Genomic DNA, 19922 nt, shown 5'->3' with positions numbered 1-19922 from the left:
AAAACTGGATTACTACCCACCTTCAAAACATTTTTTATTGCTAAGTGTTTGCTCTGCAGTTCCCTCTAATATCCTTCAGCTACCCTGCTCCCCACACTGTTCGTCCACGCCTGTCACCTGGCTTAGTAAGAACAATGGAAATAAACATATTTGTAATAATGAAGGAATTGTCCATGTGCTATTTTTTTATTTAACTTTTTCCCCAAAATATTGTATACATACCCAACAAATTCTGGGCTGGTAATTACATTTACACAATAGTTTATTATAATTGACATTCCAGTAAAACCATCTTTACAGTCTTATGTCACTATCAAAAAATTTTTTCAACTAAAAGTAAGAAAAAATGTAATGCCTTTAAAACTATAAAACTTCAAGAACTATAAGGCCTTTAAAAAAATTATCTAAACTATGTCTAATCTACTGCTGTCCAAGTAGCCGCTCTGTGAGAGGCGCACCATCTCCCTAACTAGTCAGAAGTTCTCACAGATACAGGCTACGCCTTTTCCTGAATGTACAGTATATACAGGTCAGCAATTCAGTAAATACTTTAAAAATGAATCCAAGCGCTTTGCCTTTTGAATCTGGATTCAGATATTGAAAAGAATAAATATTTAATGGTAATTAAAGGAACTCACAACAAGGAGAATTTTCTTATTTCCTTTTTAAATACTTTGAAGTAATAGTAGGGCTTCAAAAGAAAATTCACCCTGAATTGTCAAACCAGGCTACCATAATAAACTTTGCAAGTCACAAAAGCTATCTTTTGTGTTCCTAAAAGAAACAAAATTCAGCTGGCTAGTAAAAATACAAGATGAACTAAAAAGAAATCCCAAATGTACTCCAATATAGAAACAGATTAAAATATTAAATCCAGTTCCAAGGCAGATCATGAGAAATGTTTTTTTAACTGAGAATCAACTAATTTACTCAAATTGAATTTGCAGTAGACACATCAGGGTATCAGTTCACCTACCGCTATTCCTGGGGAATTCTATCACACCCCCAAGCTCAGTTGCTCTTCAGCTGCCATCTTCTGTATCACATGATACAAGACCCTGCACACAGCCATAGCTGACTGGACCTGGGGAGACGGCTGGTCTGGAGCTCACGCCTTGTGTTTACTGGCTAAAAAGATGGGGCCAGCCATTCAGATTCTCTGCCCCAAAAATTGGAATTATGAAATGCTAAAGGAAATTGCCAGTTAGATGCTGGGGTAAAAGATCAAGAGGGACACAGGGTCAGGGTGAGTGTCATGGGCCAAGTCTGTCATAGCAAGTGAGAACTAAACTGGAACTAGCAATTACATTTGCTTTTTCGCACCAGAATTTCTCAGAACCTTGAATATGTCAATGAGCACTAAGAATCTCCAAGAAAGGGCTGCAGTCATATACCAGCTCTTGCTTTTCAGAACTCCAAGGGCTAAATCTTGGAAATTAATTTCCTAGGGAAAATGATGCACTAAGCTTGGTTCTTGAATTTTCTCCACTGAGTGTAACCCTCAGCCAAGAGTTAAGTGTCCATCCTGGTAAGATACATACAAAGACAAAGGGGGCCTCACCTCCCAGGTGTCATCTGAGAGCATGAAGAACTACCAGAGAATCGTTTGTCTCCTCACTCACTGCCCTGAGGTCTTAAGTTTGTATCAGTAAAGTAGTAACAACCATGGGCTAGAAGGCACCACCTCCATTAGGAGCCCCATTAAAACAAAAATCCTCAAACGGCTCAGTTATCAAACAATAAAATGGAGACAACTGCACAGATAAAAGAGACTTTCTGGGCTAAGTTTTTTGTTTTCTCTTTTAGTAAGTGAAAATCTTTCTGTAATGTATTACATTTCTTTCTTACTGTTTCCCTGTTTGCAAAAGTAACAGATGTTCTCTGAATGATGTTAGAAGATAAAGATACACAGAGGCAAGAAAAATTACCAATAACTTTAGCCTCCACCAGAATCACTTAGCATTTGGAAATATTTCTTTCCAAGCCTTCTTTGCTTGATCCACTGATACGTGCATGTGTGTGTGTATGTATGTATGTATATATATACACTGTTAAATGCTTTTTTACTTTGTGCAAAATTTTGCATAATTTTGTATATTCTGTATACTTTTTACACACAATTTTGGTTGACTTCTTGTTTTGGAAATTCATTCATTTTACAAATTTAGGACTATACACATTGCTTTATAATCATTTTTCATGTCACAACTTACAGATACGTTTCTAGGCCACTAAACTATTAAATATTCTTCAAAATCTTTGCCCCCTGCTCCCTCTTCTTTTTTGAGAAATGGTTGACTCACTGTTTTGTGGAGAATTAGAATTTCCCCTTAACTTCTAATGACATTTTTTTTTTTACAAGAGTTACCAAGGTTCACTATAAAATTCTGAAAAACATCATTGGATTTTACCAAATTGAGGACATACATGCGTGCTACTTTGTAACTGATTTTCTATCACATGGCATCCTAAACATTTTCCATCTCCTCAAATACACTTCTGGGGTTATTTCTTGATATTTTTTAAACAAGAAGAGTCCCCAGAACCCAGTTTCACATGATTCTCATGAGTCAGAGGTCATCATTAAGAACATGGATTACTGTAATACACTTTAGCTCTGGATACAAGTCATATGTACACAAATTATGCTGAAGGACCCCAGGAGATGCCCTAAGTCTGTTGTGTTTTACTGTTGTTTTTTTTTTTTTTTTTAAAGAGTTCTCCAATATCAAGCTTTTTAATCCATGGTCTCTTCCTCATGAAGGTAAAAGAGACATACAATAGCTCTCAACCAAAGTCTCTGCTGAATGAGTTATTAATTCAAACAGACATTTCCCAAGTTAATGTTCCCACTCTCTCTGTAATAACAGTCGTCTTTGTCATTGTCGTCGTTGTTGTCATCGTCTTCATCGTCGTCATCGTAGTAATCGTGAGGAAAAGGAGGAGGACGAGGAAAAGAAGCATTACTTTCCTGTTACTATGACTTGGGAGATTTCAAAACAACTTCTACGATTTCTAAATCTAATGAAAGGTCTATGTCAACAGCTCCAATGAACTTTTCTTTCCCACAGTAAGAAACGCATATCCCTCAACACCTCCAAATTTGTGTAAGGGTATTTGGAAAAAGTACTCCAACACCTGTGAATTCTCTCTCATCACTCATCACTCATCAGAAGACATTTCTGCACTGGTCATAGTATCCTCAGGCTCTGCGATTTAACTGATTAACCAAGATCCAAATTTGAGGCCCAAGAACTCCATGAGATTAAAGGTGCTTTTTAAAAAAGTTATCATCATCTGATGACCCTCCTGCATAATGAATCAACTTCTTCATTAAATTCATTCCCCAAAACACATTTCATATTCTAAAGGCATGCAACTAAATGAGTGAGACTGATTCTCTCAGGCAAAGAGAAGTGTACATTTACCAGAACTAACCTCTAACTCTGGCCCTAGACAATGAACACTACAGTTGTACAGTGTCCTAAGTGAACGTAGGCAAGTCATCTTTTTAAATTGTCTTTTAATGAAGATACAGAAACAGTATGGAAAAAACCAGTACCACATACAACAGGCAAAATCTATACCCAATTCATCCACAGAAATTAAAACTGTATCTGCTACACAACAGGCACTGAACAGTTTTTCTGAACAAATGAATGTTCTCAAGCAATAACACTTTTCATTCACCAAAAATTCTCTCCCTCTATGAGAACCATCAGGATGAGAACATATGAGATTATTCAAGCTGCCTCTTATTCTACTTAAATCTGGGGGAGTCTGCACAAACACCTGCTGGGGTAAACGTGACAAGTCTCATTATAAGGATCCAATTCTGTCAGCACTGTAAAACTGCTTAAGGAAAAGACTATGTGTGAAATAACTTTTCCAAAATAGCCACAAACTTGTCCTGCATTTCCATGGTATGCGTTTCAGCTAAATTACATCAACGCTCCAAATGTCTCCCTTTGAAAGGTCAAAATCACTCATTAGAAAATAAACACAGCTCAGTCAAATACATTTGCCTGAAGCAAACTGGTAATTCGAAGAAATGTCACCTCCTTCCCCCACTGGAGTTGAGTCCAGGCAGCTGCCAATTTATTTTTTGACTTTGAGAAAGTCCTTCCTGCCATCTGTGTGCTTTGGGGTGAGTAGAGGGGTGTAGGCGTGTGTGTGTGTGTGTGTGTGTGTGTGTGTGTATTTGTGTTTAATTTAGACAAGGATCTGGGTGAGATGCTCTCTCACATCTGTGATTTTGTATTGAAATGATTTGCATTTACAATTATTCCAATTATTCTAACTATTCCAAATTATGAGCAAGAGTCAAATTTGATTACTGTTGATTAAAAAATTGCCATGGGAGGCAATGTAGTATAATGATAAGAGGCAAGCCTGAAATTAAGAAATGTAAATATACACCTAGTAAAAGACATCAGAAGTACGAGGGGACATTTTCGGGTGGACAGTCACGGGGTCCTTGTTGGAATTTAGTGAGTGGGTTCCAGGGAAGCAAAATGTCCTGAAATATGTGGGACAAGCCCACATATGAGACCCTGCCTTAAATAACAACTTTGAGCAACGCAGCAGAATCTGGATTTCAGACCACGTGGTTTCTCATTAGCTATGAACTTTAATGACCTGTAGTTAAGTCATATTTAATTCTGAGCCTCAAGGTCCTTGAAGGTAAAATGAGAATATTATTACCAATCTCAAAGGATTCTTTTGGAGACTAATGTACAGTATCACGGTGGGAGCCTGGAGTAAAGCACCCGCATTCAAATCCTGTTTCTACACACACAAACGGTGGGCCCTTGTGTGTTCAGCTTAACCTCTTCAGTCACCTGATCCCTAAAAGTCAGGCAAAAAAAAAAAAAAAAAAAACAACCAAAAAACTCAGGTGCAGGATTTTGATGAGTAGTGGTTCAGTGCAAGTTAGCTACTGTTATTATTAGTGTAGGGCTAATTATTAATAGGTACTCAGTGAGTGACCAACGCCACTCAAGACCACATTATAGAACCTAGATACACACTTTCAAAAGCTTGGTAACTACACCCATCTCAGATCATCACTGACAAGAACAAGCAGTCAAAGGAAGAACTTGTTCACTAGGGATACCAACTGACATTTTAGCTGTCTTTCAAAACAAGTCTGCATATTAGTAGGGTTTTTTTTTTTAATTAAAAAAAAAGACATACTAATAGCGCTGACTAATGAGGCACAGGAAGTGCAGAGGTTTCCAGGTGCGTCCCACAATATGATGAATAGTCTAGAGGATCAAATGGCAAAGTCCAGGTTCCACACTCCTGGTTAAATGCTGAAAAAATTAAATACAAACATAAACAAAAATAAATCCCCCACTATCAGTTTCTTTAAACTCCTCACACCCTCCTAGTAAGATTTAACTCTGGAAAGATGTTGAAAAATAACAAACATCACTTGCAGAAATGGACTGACATTAAGAAGTTTAAGCCCCCACCACACCCCACCAGACAGGTTAACATGCATGAAGCCGGCAGAAAAATGCCTCCTGAACTGTTGACCCACAAGTGCAGATGAACAACTGAGTAGCAACACTTCTTTGGCTACACAAAGTTGCAGATCCCTCAGAAGATCCTTAAGACTTTCCACCAAGAGACACTCAATACGTTCCCCATGTTCCAGTGTTGCGAAGTTTCTCATGCAGGGAAGTGAGTGGCCCCCATGCTCACCACAGGTAGCTTGCGGTTGGGGTGCTGGGGCTCAGGATCAAGACTGTGCTGTGTCTGTCAAGGGAGGGGCTTAATGAATGACTAAACTGTGCTTGCTTGAAATAACATTTGGGTGAAAGACCTTACTTTTAGGAGCAAATGTTTAAATAGATGTGAGAGATTTCATCAGCACCTCTTTACAATTTCTGGCAGGATAAAAACCATGTTAATCAAACTAAATTCTCAAAAGTGACCAGTCTTTCACACAATAGATGTTCGAGTTCTAGCTTTACTAAGCCCAGCAGTAAGCCTTCCAAGATTTTAAATATAAATTTACTTTGACAGAGAAGCTTATTCTATAGATATGCTCACACGTGAGTGAAACAGTGAAGGAGAAGATATATCCTGCAATGTTGTTTATAAAAGCATTAAGGTCTACATGAAGCCTGATTAAATAAATTCTGATCATTCCATACATTGGAACTGTATAGCTATTAAGACAAATGGGATACATTTATGTGTGCTGATATGAAATCATCTCTAAGAACTATTATATAATGCAAACAGCAAAGCATGGAATAGTCTGCATACTGCATACATCATCTGTTTGTATTTGCATGGACCATGTATGAAGAATACACAAGAAAACTGAAACCATCTCTGGGGAAGGCGTGGGAGGATCAGAATGAAAGGAGGATTTCTACACCCCTTTATGTCACTTAGGGAATCTTTAAAAACCATGTGCATGTATTTCATTTTTTTAATTTAAAAAAAAACCCACATATTTAACATTTTTTTAAGTGAAAAAGCAGATGTTCCCTACCTGTCAGCTTTCCTTTAATACTGAATCCAACACATTCAATAATAAGCATGACCAAGGCAGGTGGATTTTTTAAAACAAAGTGGAAAATTACAGTTCCCTGCTTCTCTACAAAACTGCTAACCACCTTTCCTAAATGTTAGTAGAGGCACATGCTTTCCACAGATGTCTGCAGGAAACAGGCTGACAAAACACCTGAAAAGGCTGTTTTTGTATTCTGCTATACACAGTTCTTTAATGGCTCTGAATTTCTTGCTGCCTTTACTGTCAAGCAGGTAGAGTGCCAAGCTCAGTGTCTTCATAGAGTAAACATCACAAAAAAGCACTCTGTTGCTTGTTGGCTATTCTTTATGTCAACCAGATGCCTAGGGGACTGGCAGAACCTGCTCACATCAGTAAATATCCATGTACAGCTTGCTCACTAATCAGAATGACGCTGTGTACTCTGCCACCACCCCCACACTACACCCATCCCCCACCACTACCACAGCCAGGAACGCAAGCAGGCATGCGGGAGCATAAGGCTCTAGCAAATGCCCCCAACCGACCCATTCCTCCCCAGAACTCAGGCCAGCCCTGTAGACACTGGACAACAGCTGTCATCTATCCCAAGAAGGAACAGACGTGGCCAGAGGGGTGCCCCACGGCTCCTGGACCTCAGTTTAAAGCCATCAACCAGCCCTGCACCTTCCTACACCACATTCCTGGTGATCACATGGCTTGGGGAGAATGGAAACAGCTCTTCTTTACCAGCTCCCAGGCCTGCCCACCAGCCCGGATCCATTTAGCATAAGATCTTAAGCAAACTTATTAGCCGCTCTGTTCCTGGATTTCTTCATCTGCAAAATGGTACCAGTAATATCACCCACCTATAGTGCAAAGAGCGAGGATAAGGCAAGTCGAGCTTTGCATTCAGGTAGCCTTCCATGTGTGTCAGTTACTATCATTACCGTCATCTGTGGGTACAGTCTTGAAGAAGCCTCCTATTTGACCTCCCTAATTCCACTCTAGCTTCTATCCAATAGTAAATGTGGCCTTAAACACCAGGAGGGGTAAAATCATCCTGGTTACCTCCACCCTCCTCTCCCCACCGAAAAGTGACAACAGCCTCCTGCTGTGGTTAGAATGAAGTCTGAAGCCTCGGTGCAAACCTCTCCAGAGAGCACTTTAACTAGGGGCACTCTGGCTCCACCCACACCTCTCTCCCCCAAGGAAGGATAAAGCCCTTTGCCAGATGCCCCCTATACTCCCTTGAACTTTTCACACTTACAAATAGGAAGATGCCCCAAAAGGACCATTTTGCACTAGAGTGCGGGCTCCATTCACCACTACACTACCTGTATGGTGACCACAAAATAACTCAACCAACAAAAATGTCTGGAGCCCTCTTTTCAGGTGTTACAATCCATACAACCATAATAGTGTTACAGCTGGCAGATGGATCACCCAGCTTCACTGTTACATCACATTGCACTTTCCCACACAGAGCTGAGTGGAACCAGTGAGATTCTGTAGGATAAACCCAAAGGGAAGTGGGTATTAATTAAATTCCGTATCCTTCAGGTGCCCCATTCTGACCAGATGATTCATCCATCTGCCATCTAACACCAGGCCCCACTGAAAAGCATGCCTCTCAGTTACAGGTTTCATTCCAGAAACATCTCATTTACCTATTGGAGGGTGAGCCCCACTGTTATTTCTGCACTTTGCTTTCCCTCTCAGGCCGAGAAAGGTGCCCCTGTAGCACTCAGAGTGAAAGTATGCTCATATCACCCTCCAAAGAACTCAGTTCCCAAGGAAAGTCCACTTATTTTGTCTTGGACAAGATGAAGAGAACGAGGACTTGAAGCAAGTCGGGGGTCAGGGAAATAAATCTCAAGGTCTCACTGATTTTCCACCACCCTTGCTTTTCCAGTGAAGGCTGTTTGGGGGAGCTGGAATAACTTAACCTAAGAAATACATGGCTAAGATAAAAATCCCTTTTATCCTTCTCAGGAAAGAGTTCACAGGCAATCACTTCAATACTCTTCTCTTTTTTAAATGATATTTTTCATTGTAATACAATACACATAAAATTTACCGTCTTCACCATTTTTATGTATAGTTCAGCGGCATTAAGAACATTCACATTGTTGTGCAACCAACACCACCATCCATCTTTAGTACTTTTTCATCAACCCAAACTGAAACTTGATACTCAATAAATAATAACTCTCCATTCCCCCCACCCCAGCGACTGGAAACCACCTTTCTACTTTCTGTCTCTATAACTTTGACTAGTTTAGGTACCTCATACAAATGGAAACATATGGTGTTTGCCCTTTTGTAATGAGTTTATTTCACGTAGAATAATGTCTTCAAGTTCATCAATGTTGTAGCTTATATGAGAATTTCCTTCCTCTTTTATGGCTGAATAATATTCCATTGTGGGCATAGACCAAATTTTGTTTATCCATTCACCCATCAATAGACACCTGGGTTGCCTGCGCCTCTCTCAGCTATTGTGGATAATGCTACTATGAACATGAGTGTGCAAGTATCTCTTCAAGATCCTGCTTTCAATTCTTTGGGGGATATCTATCTATCTATCTATCTATCTATCTATCTATCTATCTATCTATCTATCTATCTATCTATATCTCCAGGACTCAGATTTCCAGAATATATGGTAGTTCTATTTTTAATTTTTTGAAGGAGCTACCACACTATTTTCCAAAGCAGCTGCACCATTTTACATTCCCAGCAATGCACAAGAGTTCCAAATTCTCCACATCCTTCTCAACACTTGTTATTTTCTGGGATTATTTATTTCTCTTTCTTTCTTTCTTTTTTTCATAGTTGCCATCCTAATGGCAATCCTGTATTTTTTTAACTTTAAAACTGGTTAATTGAATTAAATTTTTGTCCCACCTATGCAGTATTGAATATTCGTCTTCTGAGAAGTAATTTTAATAAAGCAACTAAGATAAAAAAAAAAAAGCTTTGTACAAAAACTGTCATTTTTTTTTTTTTTGACAGAGCACCGGGGACTGAACCCAGGACCTCATGCATGCTAAGCATGCGCTCTACCACTAAGCTACTTCCTTCCCCCCAAACCCATCTTGTATTAAATCTGAAACTGCCACTTCTGAGGTACGTGAAGTACCTTCTCTAAACCTCAGTTTCCTCATTTGTGAAATGGAGCCGTGAATACCCATTCCTTAAAGTTGTTGGAAGAATTTAATTGCAAAATTGTATAAAGTACTTAGCATGTGCCTGGCACATTAATAAGCAATAAAAGAATGACAGATCATTATAAGGAAGAGGAAGGTTTTACTGTTACTAGAATACTACTAAGAGGTAAGTCACAAAAAGATCTTATATTTAGTATTTTATATATGCAAACCCTTTCCTCATTTATTCAGATAATGTTGTTCTACACAATTTATACATATACTCCTCAAACCTCAAAGTCGCCATTGTAGCCAAGAAAGCATTTTCTTATACATAAATATATATACATAAATATTCTTCTCCAGAGTAGGCAGGAAACCAGAACTAAGCAGACATAGCATAGCACAAAACTGCATCTTTTTCACAATTTGAAAAAGCAGTAACAATAACCTGTCACAAATTTTAAATTATACTTATCATAGCAAAAAGGTAGAGCACACTGTGAGACAAGATTCTCTGTTTTCCCAGTTAATTAAAAAGTTAACGCCAAATGGTTATCTTTTGAAGTATGGCTTAGGCTAAATTCACATTCTTCATTAAAAAAAAAAAAAAGCTAGATCTGTAGAAGCCTCTCTAGGTATCTTTTTCTTTACCTGGCTTCTTGTCTAAATTCACAGAACCTGAGGGAAAAACTTAGAAATCATTTAACCCAAATTCCCACCAAATAACCACTGTTAGTTATGTTATTTATGTTTCTACCAATTTATTGATAAATTACAGTAAAATATAAAATACTTGGGAACTTAAAGCAGTTGTAAAAAAAAGTATGCATACTTCAAATTTAAGTAAATCAAATAAATGAAAATGGATTTTTAAATAAAAGTTAAATCAAAAGGATATGAATTTGTCATCAAAACACTTGAAGACACACATCAGGCATTTTTCTAAGCATTTTACACTTATCAACACTTTAAATCTCTACAAAGGATTCTGATTTCGGTTCCATTAATATTATAACACATTTTAAATTACTCCTTAAAATTTGGACACAGTTTATTTATATACTCCACTGAGAAATTCGGGTAAAATAACACTCCAAAACCTTAATTATGTTACTGGCTTCAAGTTTCTAAACAGTCTTCATCTCTCCATCTTGGTTCACAGAAGCTCATACTAACCTGTTTCTTCTACCCACACAAAGAAGTGGTTCCAAAACACTGGGATGTCCTGACAATGGCATCTATTTAGGTTTATTAGTTCAGATTTAACCAGGGAACTCTGTTTCAACCATTGTTCCTTTAAACTGCTTTAAAATTACTTTCTAATTTCAATAATTAAGGCATATGGGTATGTCATTTTTAATTCTTTCTTTGGTGGTTTAGGATTTAACAAGGGATCTCAGCTGATTTTTCAAAGAACTCTTTAGCCAATCCTAGAAAGGCTCATGGTTAATGAATATCTAACATCACTGGGTCTCAGTGGTCACTGGGGCCAGGCAGAACGAATCTGAAATGCTACTGATGACAAAACACAGCTTATAAAACAGACCCCTGAAATTAGCCTCACCACTGTTAAGTGATAGAAAGACCATACTTTCTCCCTAAAACTGTATGTTTTGAGTACATAGCTTTTCTCTGAATCTCCACCTTCCTCTGAGTTTTCACTGTGATTTGACCACCAAGAAGAAACAAACAAGTAAGAATAAGCAAATAGGATATCTTGTCAGTCACTGTCTTTACCTTTTCCTCCTTCACTGGTTTTTGAAATGCAAATCACACCCCTAGAGGCAGCTACAATTAACCCTTAGGTGTCCCTATCCCCTCTGCCTAGAATTCACAGCACTGGGACTAAATCCGCTGCTCAGATCCAAGTTATGTAATAGCCAGAGTCTCTGAGCGTCAGATCTCCGACTTTTGAGAAGGAACCAGGGCCCCACAGCTTCGGAGGCAGAGCCAGGTCTCCTGAATCCCACTCCAGGGTTCTTGCCCCCGCCAATCTTTCATCCACTGCCCCGGGTCCTGAGCACGGCCCAATCCACCTTGAGATGCAGCTTGTGAATCCGGACAATTTATCCAGAGTTAAATTAGATACAAGCACTCTGGCTCACAATCTGTTTCCCCTGCCCCCTTGGTATATTTCAAGGTCATCAATCATCCTAACGCCCTTCCTGGAAGTTTCCTTTTTCCCAGGACCCAGCACAGGATCACAAACTGCACTTAACCCTTAGGTCTCTCTAGTCTCCTTTAAACTGAAACAGTTCTTCAGCTTTTGTTTTTCATGCCATTGACATTTTTGAGGGATACATGCCAATTATTTCAGAGAATATCCTTCCATTAAGATTTCTCTGGTGTTTCTTCATGATGAGATTCAGATTTGGTCTTCTTGGTTGGGTTATGACATCCAGAGACACGTGACCCTCACAATCTCTTATTCGGGATGTTAATTTTGATCCCTTGTTTACAGTGTTGTCAACTTTCCCCCACTGAATTGTTGTGATTTTTTCCTTTTGTTATTAATTATTAAAGGTCTGAGGAGAACAATGACACACTTTGATTTCAGAAACTGATTCATGCATTTGATTGGTTAATAATTATTTGCTGAGCACCTATTACTCCCCAGGGATTACGACGGCATGGGAGATACTACAGTGGGAAAACAGACATATGCCTACCTTCGAGGAGTTTACGTTCTACTTAGGAAAGGCAGGCAGTGGGCAAGTAAATAAAATATATACAATGTGTTCTCTGGTGACAAATGCTCCCAAGGAAATAAAGCAGAGACAGACAGCAGGAGGGCTGGTGGAGGAGCAAACAGATCTGCAGCTGCCTTTGTGGCCTTCAGTCCACTACCCAAAACGGTACAAAGAGATCTTCTAAAGCAGAAACTGCATCCTGTCCCTTCCTGCTTAAAACCCAAAGAGTAGTGTGCTCTGCAGACATCCAGGCTCTTCATAGACTGTCCCAGCCTCGACATGTTGTCTCTTGTCATCCTCTCTTGCGATTTATGCTCTGGCAATAACACTGATGTGGCTCCCCACCCCCACGCCCCACACCTCCCTTGGAGGAACTCCTCTCCCTCTTCCATTCACAGCACCTCCCCGGGCCCCTCTCTTCAACACTGAGAACTAGAGACAAGGAGGGAAACCAGTCCACAAACTGTCATTCTGACACAAATGTAATGACCTGATAATTCAATGGCAACTATCTACAATTACCTGTTTTATACAAAATTTTGTATTATAAACAAAGGTCCTTTGCTACATATTTTAAATTACCCTAGGCAGAGCACTTAATGAAACATGTTTAATTTTCCCCTCTTCTCTGGGTTAATTTAAGAAATTAATTCTTGATTCACACACAGACTAACAAAAATTAGCAGGCATTTCTTTGGCTAAGATAGCTTGTAAATAAACATCATGAATATGTGAACACCCACAAGCAAGTAATGCAGAATTCCACCTACATAAATGGGCTGAGTCATGCTTCAATCCAATTCAACAAGTTGTCACTAAGTCCTTATAAGATAACTCTGTCCTCTACTGAGTGCCAGAGGAATTTCAAAAAAAGGACAGGATAGGAACCTCACTTTCAAAGAGGTCAGACAAAGTGGTAAGATGTTAAAATACATACATGGTATCATTAAAACCCTAACTAAAAAAAAGAAATCTTAGGACTATTTTCTAGATAATTAGACATAAGTACATAAATATGGGTATTTAGCAAAATTAAAATTGCACATCTTGCGTCACTGTCCATTTTTGTTGTATGTGTGTATATTTGCTTGGGAAAGGAGAAGTTGGTTTTTTGTTTTTGTTTTTAATTAGTTTCTTTAAGCAGAGGTCTTGCTTTGTGGACACAGATTGTATCTTTTTCACACGATATATTTGCGATTTAGAAGCGCCTGGCATGGGCCTTGCTTCCTTCTTGTTCACAGGACCCGAGTACCCAGATGCCTGGCTGTTCTTCCAGAAACTCCTTCCTCCCTCAGAGGCCTCTCACCTGACAAGATATCAATCTGCAGCTCTAACTGATCCCAACACCACTTACCTGGGTCATCATCTCTACTGCTTGTAAAAAGATGACTCTTAAACTTCCACCTCCAGCCTCTCCCCACACAAAGACGATTTACAAATGAGGAAAGAGAACAAAAAGCCTCAACAGCAGGAGAAGTCAGGAAAGAAAGCTGCAGGTCCAGGCTCATCCCATAACTGAGCTGCTGAGGGAGTGCAGGGGACAGTCCCCATGGAGGGCCTGAGTCCTTGTGAAAGAAAAAGGCAAATTCACCGCACGTGGATCCGCCTCCTGCCTTTCTGATTGGGAAGGTATAGTCCTTTACGTCTGCCCATGGAATGACAAATATTTGCCCACATTTCACAACATTTTCCGAATGAGTTGTCCCTAAATTTACCAAAATATTAGGATTCTGCTACTTAATACTGTGCAGATACAAAGTTTTGTGATGTGAGAATAAGAGGGCAGAAAAGAATACCTTCCCTTTCAATGTCCAGATCCTCAATTTTAAATGTAATTAGGTAGATGCCCTCAAGAACTCAAAGACTTTTTCTAAGGAAGTAAAAATGTACAAATTTATAAACATACATCAACTTTTCAATTTTAACAAGAGCTTCAAGAAGTGGACCGATCTGTCACAGGTCAGAAATGAACTTATCATCCCACAGTAAGGTAAATAGACAGATGCAATTAAGCCCAAACTGAAATGAAGCAAAACATTAATACAAGACCACAACCAATACAGAAAAATAGCTGCTGGAAAAACTTCTTTAAATCTTCACAGACTCGTATGAGAAAACAGCTACCCCAAGCCCCACCTAGCATGGAGGGTACCACCATAGTGACAATGAGAATCCTGTATTCCTCAAAGGGGTGTGAACTCCACTTGTGATGTCTGCAGAAGCCTCACTCATCTTCCTTTGTCGCTGATAGGAAAATGATTAGTTACCACCTGGGCCAGAGGAGGGAAATGAACTTGCAGGCCTGTGTGAAAACAACAAATTGCTGTTTTTCCCAGAACACTTGATTAAGAACAAGCTGTCCTAAGTGCAGTGGCGTGAAATGTTCCTTCCTGGTTCCCAGCTCGCTGAGGAGGAAAGGGCAGCTCTTGGAGGCTTAGCCTCCAATATACAAAGCCTGAGGGTCGCCTCCCTGTGCAGACACTGCCATTCTGACAGCCAGGAGTCACAGGCCTTCGAGACTTGGGAGGCCAGAAGACTATAAAGAAATTTGACCGTGTCCCTGTATATATTTCACAGGGCAGATTATTAAGATCTGACAGGTTTTGTAAAGAGAACGCAAGCAAGCCAAGGAAGCTGAGTAACTTACACCGACATTATGCTGTTCTGTGGCTACACATCTTCTCATGTTCTTGGGAACCCAGAAGCAGGCTGTATCTGCTTTAATTAGAGAGAAGATCCTGAATAAGATAGCTTATATAAACAGTGACTGTTTCCTGTCTAAAAATTGGGACATAATCCGACAAGTATAAACACACATCTAGAATCTACTAGGCAGAATATTTGAAACCAAGGACAGTCACATAATTGAGGGTGTGTCATCACGCAACCTGCCTAGCAAGATTCCCAGGTCCCTCCTCTGGAGACTGATTAAGTAAATCTGGGTGGTGCCTGAGAATCTCCGTTTTTAACAAGCACTTCGAGGAGAGTCTTATGTTTCGGCAAGTTGGGGAGACACTGGATTGATGCTTCACTTAGCTCTCTTCAGATGCTTCTACACTTAAATCCCATTGAGTAACACCATCAATTATGTTAAGTTTATAAATGGTAACAATAGTGAGTATTTGTCTCCTCCTTACCCCTCAAATAATAACACAATTTTGGTAATGCCCATTTTAAAGAAAGAGGTTAAGTAACTTGTGCAAGGTTATAAGCTAGTAAGTGACAGAGGGGGGGGATTTAAATAGAAGTGTGACTCCAACAGTGTTTGGTAACCACTGTATACACAGCCTCCTCTTTCACAAGCACAGATCCTGTTTACAAGTGCTAACAGTTGATTTATAACCCAAAGTAAAGAAGATTGAGGAAAACACTTGTGAATTATTAGTACTTTCAAATCAGTGGCTATGTAGAGACCCAAGGATCCAGCAATATCTCTCATCAAAGGTGTTTATCCTGTGATGCGCTCACATTTCTCCTTTAAGTTTTGATCCTAACCTTCATGCCTTTCCCCAGAAAATAAAAAAGATGAAGTCAAAAAGTCAATGGCCTCTCCCAGAAAAATAATTAGCTTAGAGGAATTACAATGTGCTATACTTCAGCCTCCAAATCTGAACAATATATCAGACTGAAGATTAGATGTTTACACTGCTCTGTAAAGAACAAAAAAAGACGTGATATTCAAATATTTTCATAACTGTCCTCTTCTATCATTTCTAACACTGAAGTTTAAAAAAAAGAAAATCAAACTTTTCTACTCATCCTGCCTTAAAAAAAAAAGACATAGCATGTCAAATGAACAATGCCCCTATGCCTATTTCTAGCCTCAGGTTAATTAAAAGTCACTCAAGTTTGAAAAGGATACAAAACCAGAAGCAAAATCAAACTCAAGATTCATGCAACGAGTAATTATCAAGGGCCTTCTATGTACCAGGCACTGTTCTAGGTGCTATGGATACGAGAGAATAAAACAGATAAGAACTCCTACCTTTAAGGAGTTCACATCCTCCTAAAAGGATGTAGATTCTAAACAAGTAAGGATCCAAGCAGTTTGTCAGATAGGTGATAGGTACTTGGGGGCGAGGGGCAGGGGGCCTATGTAACTGTGGTGGTCCCCAAAGGTCTTCCCAGTAAGGGGCCATCTGAGCAGAGGCCTGAGGGAGAGTGCAGGCAAGCCACCCAGTATCTAGAGAGAGTGCATCCCCAGAGAAGTGTGTCTGGTAGACAGTCCTCCATCCCCACCCAAAACACAATCCCCTCTAAATTTTCCATCTGCTCAAATGGCCCCACCCTTCTCCCAGTTGCTCAGAACTAGAATCAAGCTCACAATTCCCATCCTGTGAACCAGGTGGTCCTGTGGGCTGCTTCTCTCCAGCATTCATCTCCACTCCCCACTTGACAAACAGGCCCTGTCATAATAAACCTGGACAGCTGCAGAAGCCTTGAAACTGGTCTCCCCAGATCTGTTATGCTCCCATCCCCCGCTCCCGCCACAGCAAATCTGTTCTCCACAAAGAAACCAGAATGATCTCTTAAAAACACGTATAAAATCACATCAAGGCCCCTTTCTAAATAGCTCAGCACTCCTCACTGCTCTTCAGAGTGAAATCTGGGTCCTGGATGTCCAGGGCCTGCAGGCACAGCCAGCCCCTGCCCACCTCTCTGCATCCTTCATGCCTGCTGTCCCCGGAGCTCACTGCCTCTGAGCTCCCTTGGCCTTCTTTCAGCTTCCCTGACAGCCCAGCTCCTTTCTGCCTCGAGGCCTTTGCCCAGGGTTCCTTCTGTCTGGAGAGATGCGCCCCCATCTCCTCAGGCGTACTGCTCCCATCCTTCAGACCTTCAGCTAGAAGCCACTGCCCCAGGGCGCCTCTCTGATCTCCCCACCCCTGGCCACCCTACACTGTACACTCAGTATACACTGCCCTTCTCCTAGTACCATCATAACTATAATTATACCATTATCTCTGCAATTTACTGTCTGCCCTGCGCCAATAAACTAATCTCTGTGACAACCAGGACCACGTCAGTTGAATTCATTTTTGCATCTACCATGCCTTAAAAATAGCAGAGCTCAATAAATATCTGGGAAGGGGTTGAGCCTTCCTCCTCACACCTTCCTGTATTCTCTTTCAAGGAAAATACACAGTTGCATCTTTTCACGGCATTGTCTATGCCTGGCAAATTTCTCTTCTAGTAACAAAAGTTAGGAACTAGAAAAAGCTACACTGAAATAACAAAGTCCCAAACTAAGAAGTCCCAAGTTGAGCCATTTGGACCATGTTTGTTTTCAGCTGTGTTTCATGTTCTAGAATTGTCTTCCTAACTGGGATGCCCAGTAAGAAGAGCTGCCCACTCCTGAGACCTCACAGGTCAGTCACTGATACTTGTCAGGGACCGAAGGAAAGTGACGGGAAGGAACAGCAAACCCTGGGAGGAAGGACTTCCCGCTGGTCCACAGCTCTCAGAATTTTTAAAATTTTAATTGAAGCTAATGGGAGTCACTCGCTTTGTGTGGAGAAGTAAAAGGACAGTGTCCCAAGGCCCCCACGTGCCACGCAGCTTACAGTTATGGTAGCCACCTTTAGCTGCAAAGTGCTTTTCTCATCTGCTACCTCATTCAACTGAATCTTGGCAGCCACAACATGATCCAAGGGACTTGATCTCCACCTGATCAAGGAGGTGAAGAAGGTGAGGTCGTTTGCTTTGGCTCACAAAGTAAATGCCACCACCCAGGAATCAGAAGCAGCTCTGTTGGGCTCCAAATCCTCGGCAAAGCACGTCAGCCGCGACCCAGAGTTTCAGTACCAAGTGGACCAGGACCCAAAGTGTGGTACTGAGTGTGAATCACTTGGCTGCTGTAGTCCCAGCTCCCTGGCTTATAGGACCAGAGAGGGAGAGTGACTGGCACAAGGTCACACAGCCCAATGATAGCTAGGTCCAGCCAACAGCTCCATTCCCATTGGATTGTCCTTCTGACAGATACCACCTCCCCTCACAGCAGACCCCTAAAACCCTCAGAATAAATGCTCTTAAGTCAAGCTTTCCTAAGGAACACTGTAATGTTACAAAAATCTGAAAGTACCCTTTAGAGTTGAGCAAAAGCAAAACAGAAGGACTTGATCACTCTCCTTTCTTGCAGCTGCCACTGGTCTGAATTCACACAAGCAGCCCCTTGTCTCTGTGCTAACATGCAGCTCCTCTAAGTGACAGAAGCCTAGGAACACAGAGGCCCTGGGCCCCGGCCAGCTGGAGCCCAGCTCAACAGGCGAAAAAGCTGGCGGCCCAGACACCCCTTTATCCAACACCACTGATTCTGGGGCAGCAATAAACACAATTCTGCACGCACGGTCACGCTTCCTCCTGTACAAGAGTGAGTGGAATAAGGCCTGGGCCGTGGGAGCCACCCCGGCACCTCACACACCACCCTGCTTTGTATGATCCCAGTGGCAAAACCAATCACCCACATCGAGGTCAATTTACTGTGAATCCAACCACCTTGCCCTTTTCCCAAATTAGCCGGCCGACAGCCTGTATGACACCACTTACCGGCCACCACTGGGCCTGCCGGGCCAGACCAAGGCAGCAATCACGTGCACACAGGGTTGGGAAGCTCTCTCAGAGAAGCAGCCCTCAACAGCCTCCTATCATCCTCAGGAGCTTCCAACCCAAACACGCCAACTCCCAGGAGTGGCAGCTCCCAGGAAGACTTCTGTTCTGACAAGGCCTCCAGACCAGTGGCTGCCCTGGTTACAGTGGGCCCCAGCTCAGCCCGAGACAGGATGCGCCCCCCTTAACCTCCCACAACAGATCTCGTCAGGGACGAGTCGCAGAGCATCGGCTGAAGGTGGACCCACCCCACTTCCATCAACCTCAGCTGCTCAGCTGGAGCCACCAGCCACCTCGGGCTTTAGACAACGCAGGAGTCCCCAGAGGCTGCTGTGCAGCCACGATGCTCTATTTAAAACTACAGTCACTCATCTGTGAGGTCTTTTTTAAAGTGAAAACGAGAATGCATATCAGAGCACCTCAAACACTCAAAGAGCTAATCAATCTGAAGGTCTCAAGAGTCACCATTTTGGTATGCTGAACACACTTGAGGACTGAGATGTAATTTTAAGGGGTCCCCACTGTCCTTGAGGGAGGCTGGGTGATGTCCTGGAACTGAATCCTGGAGCTGCGACCTGGGGCAAGTTACACACTCTTCTACCACAGCTCATTCCCCTCATCAATAGACTGGGGTTAACAACAGCTGTCTTGGTATCGCAGCGGAATATCAAACGAGAAAAAGGAAGTCATCCTCTGGCATAATGACTGGGACATAATAAACCATAAGTTAATAATGCTGACTTCCTCCTTCAGTGCTTTTAAAGAACTTACTTTTTTTTAGTATCATGCATTCCTTTTCGTTTCCCATTTATTAATTTCTCAAAATCTTCTTTCAAAATTAACAACCCACATATACTCTTACTCCAGCAATTCAGTGTATTTTCTTTAAGGACATGTGTGGAAAAGAATGTCAAGACATATGTCCAGTGATGGTCCCTCCAGCATTATTGGTGACCTTCAGAAAAA

The 19922-nt window shown here is 41.2% G+C and overlaps 1 protein-coding gene across 10 annotated transcripts in view; it reads right to left on the bottom strand.

Moving 5' to 3' along the window:
* Window positions 1-19922, bottom strand: part of SGMS1 (sphingomyelin synthase 1) — a 264767-nt gene that overhangs the window by 142953 nt on the left and 101892 nt on the right. The window contains exon 1 of one of the 10 annotated variants that reach the window (XM_032491392.1): window positions 15001-15019. The exons of the other annotated variants lie outside the window; for them this stretch is intronic. The gene's annotated coding sequence lies outside the window, so the exon portion shown is untranslated. Of the gene's footprint in view, window positions 1-15000; window positions 15020-19922 lie in introns of those variants that run through there. 10 annotated transcript variants of the gene reach the window in all.

This window comes from Camelus ferus, chromosome 11 (assembly GCF_009834535.1).
Source record: "Camelus ferus isolate YT-003-E chromosome 11, BCGSAC_Cfer_1.0, whole genome shotgun sequence".
NCBI classification, from domain to species: domain Eukaryota; kingdom Metazoa; phylum Chordata; class Mammalia; order Artiodactyla; family Camelidae; genus Camelus; species Camelus ferus.
This window is presented reverse-complemented; position numbering and strand designations above follow the sequence as displayed.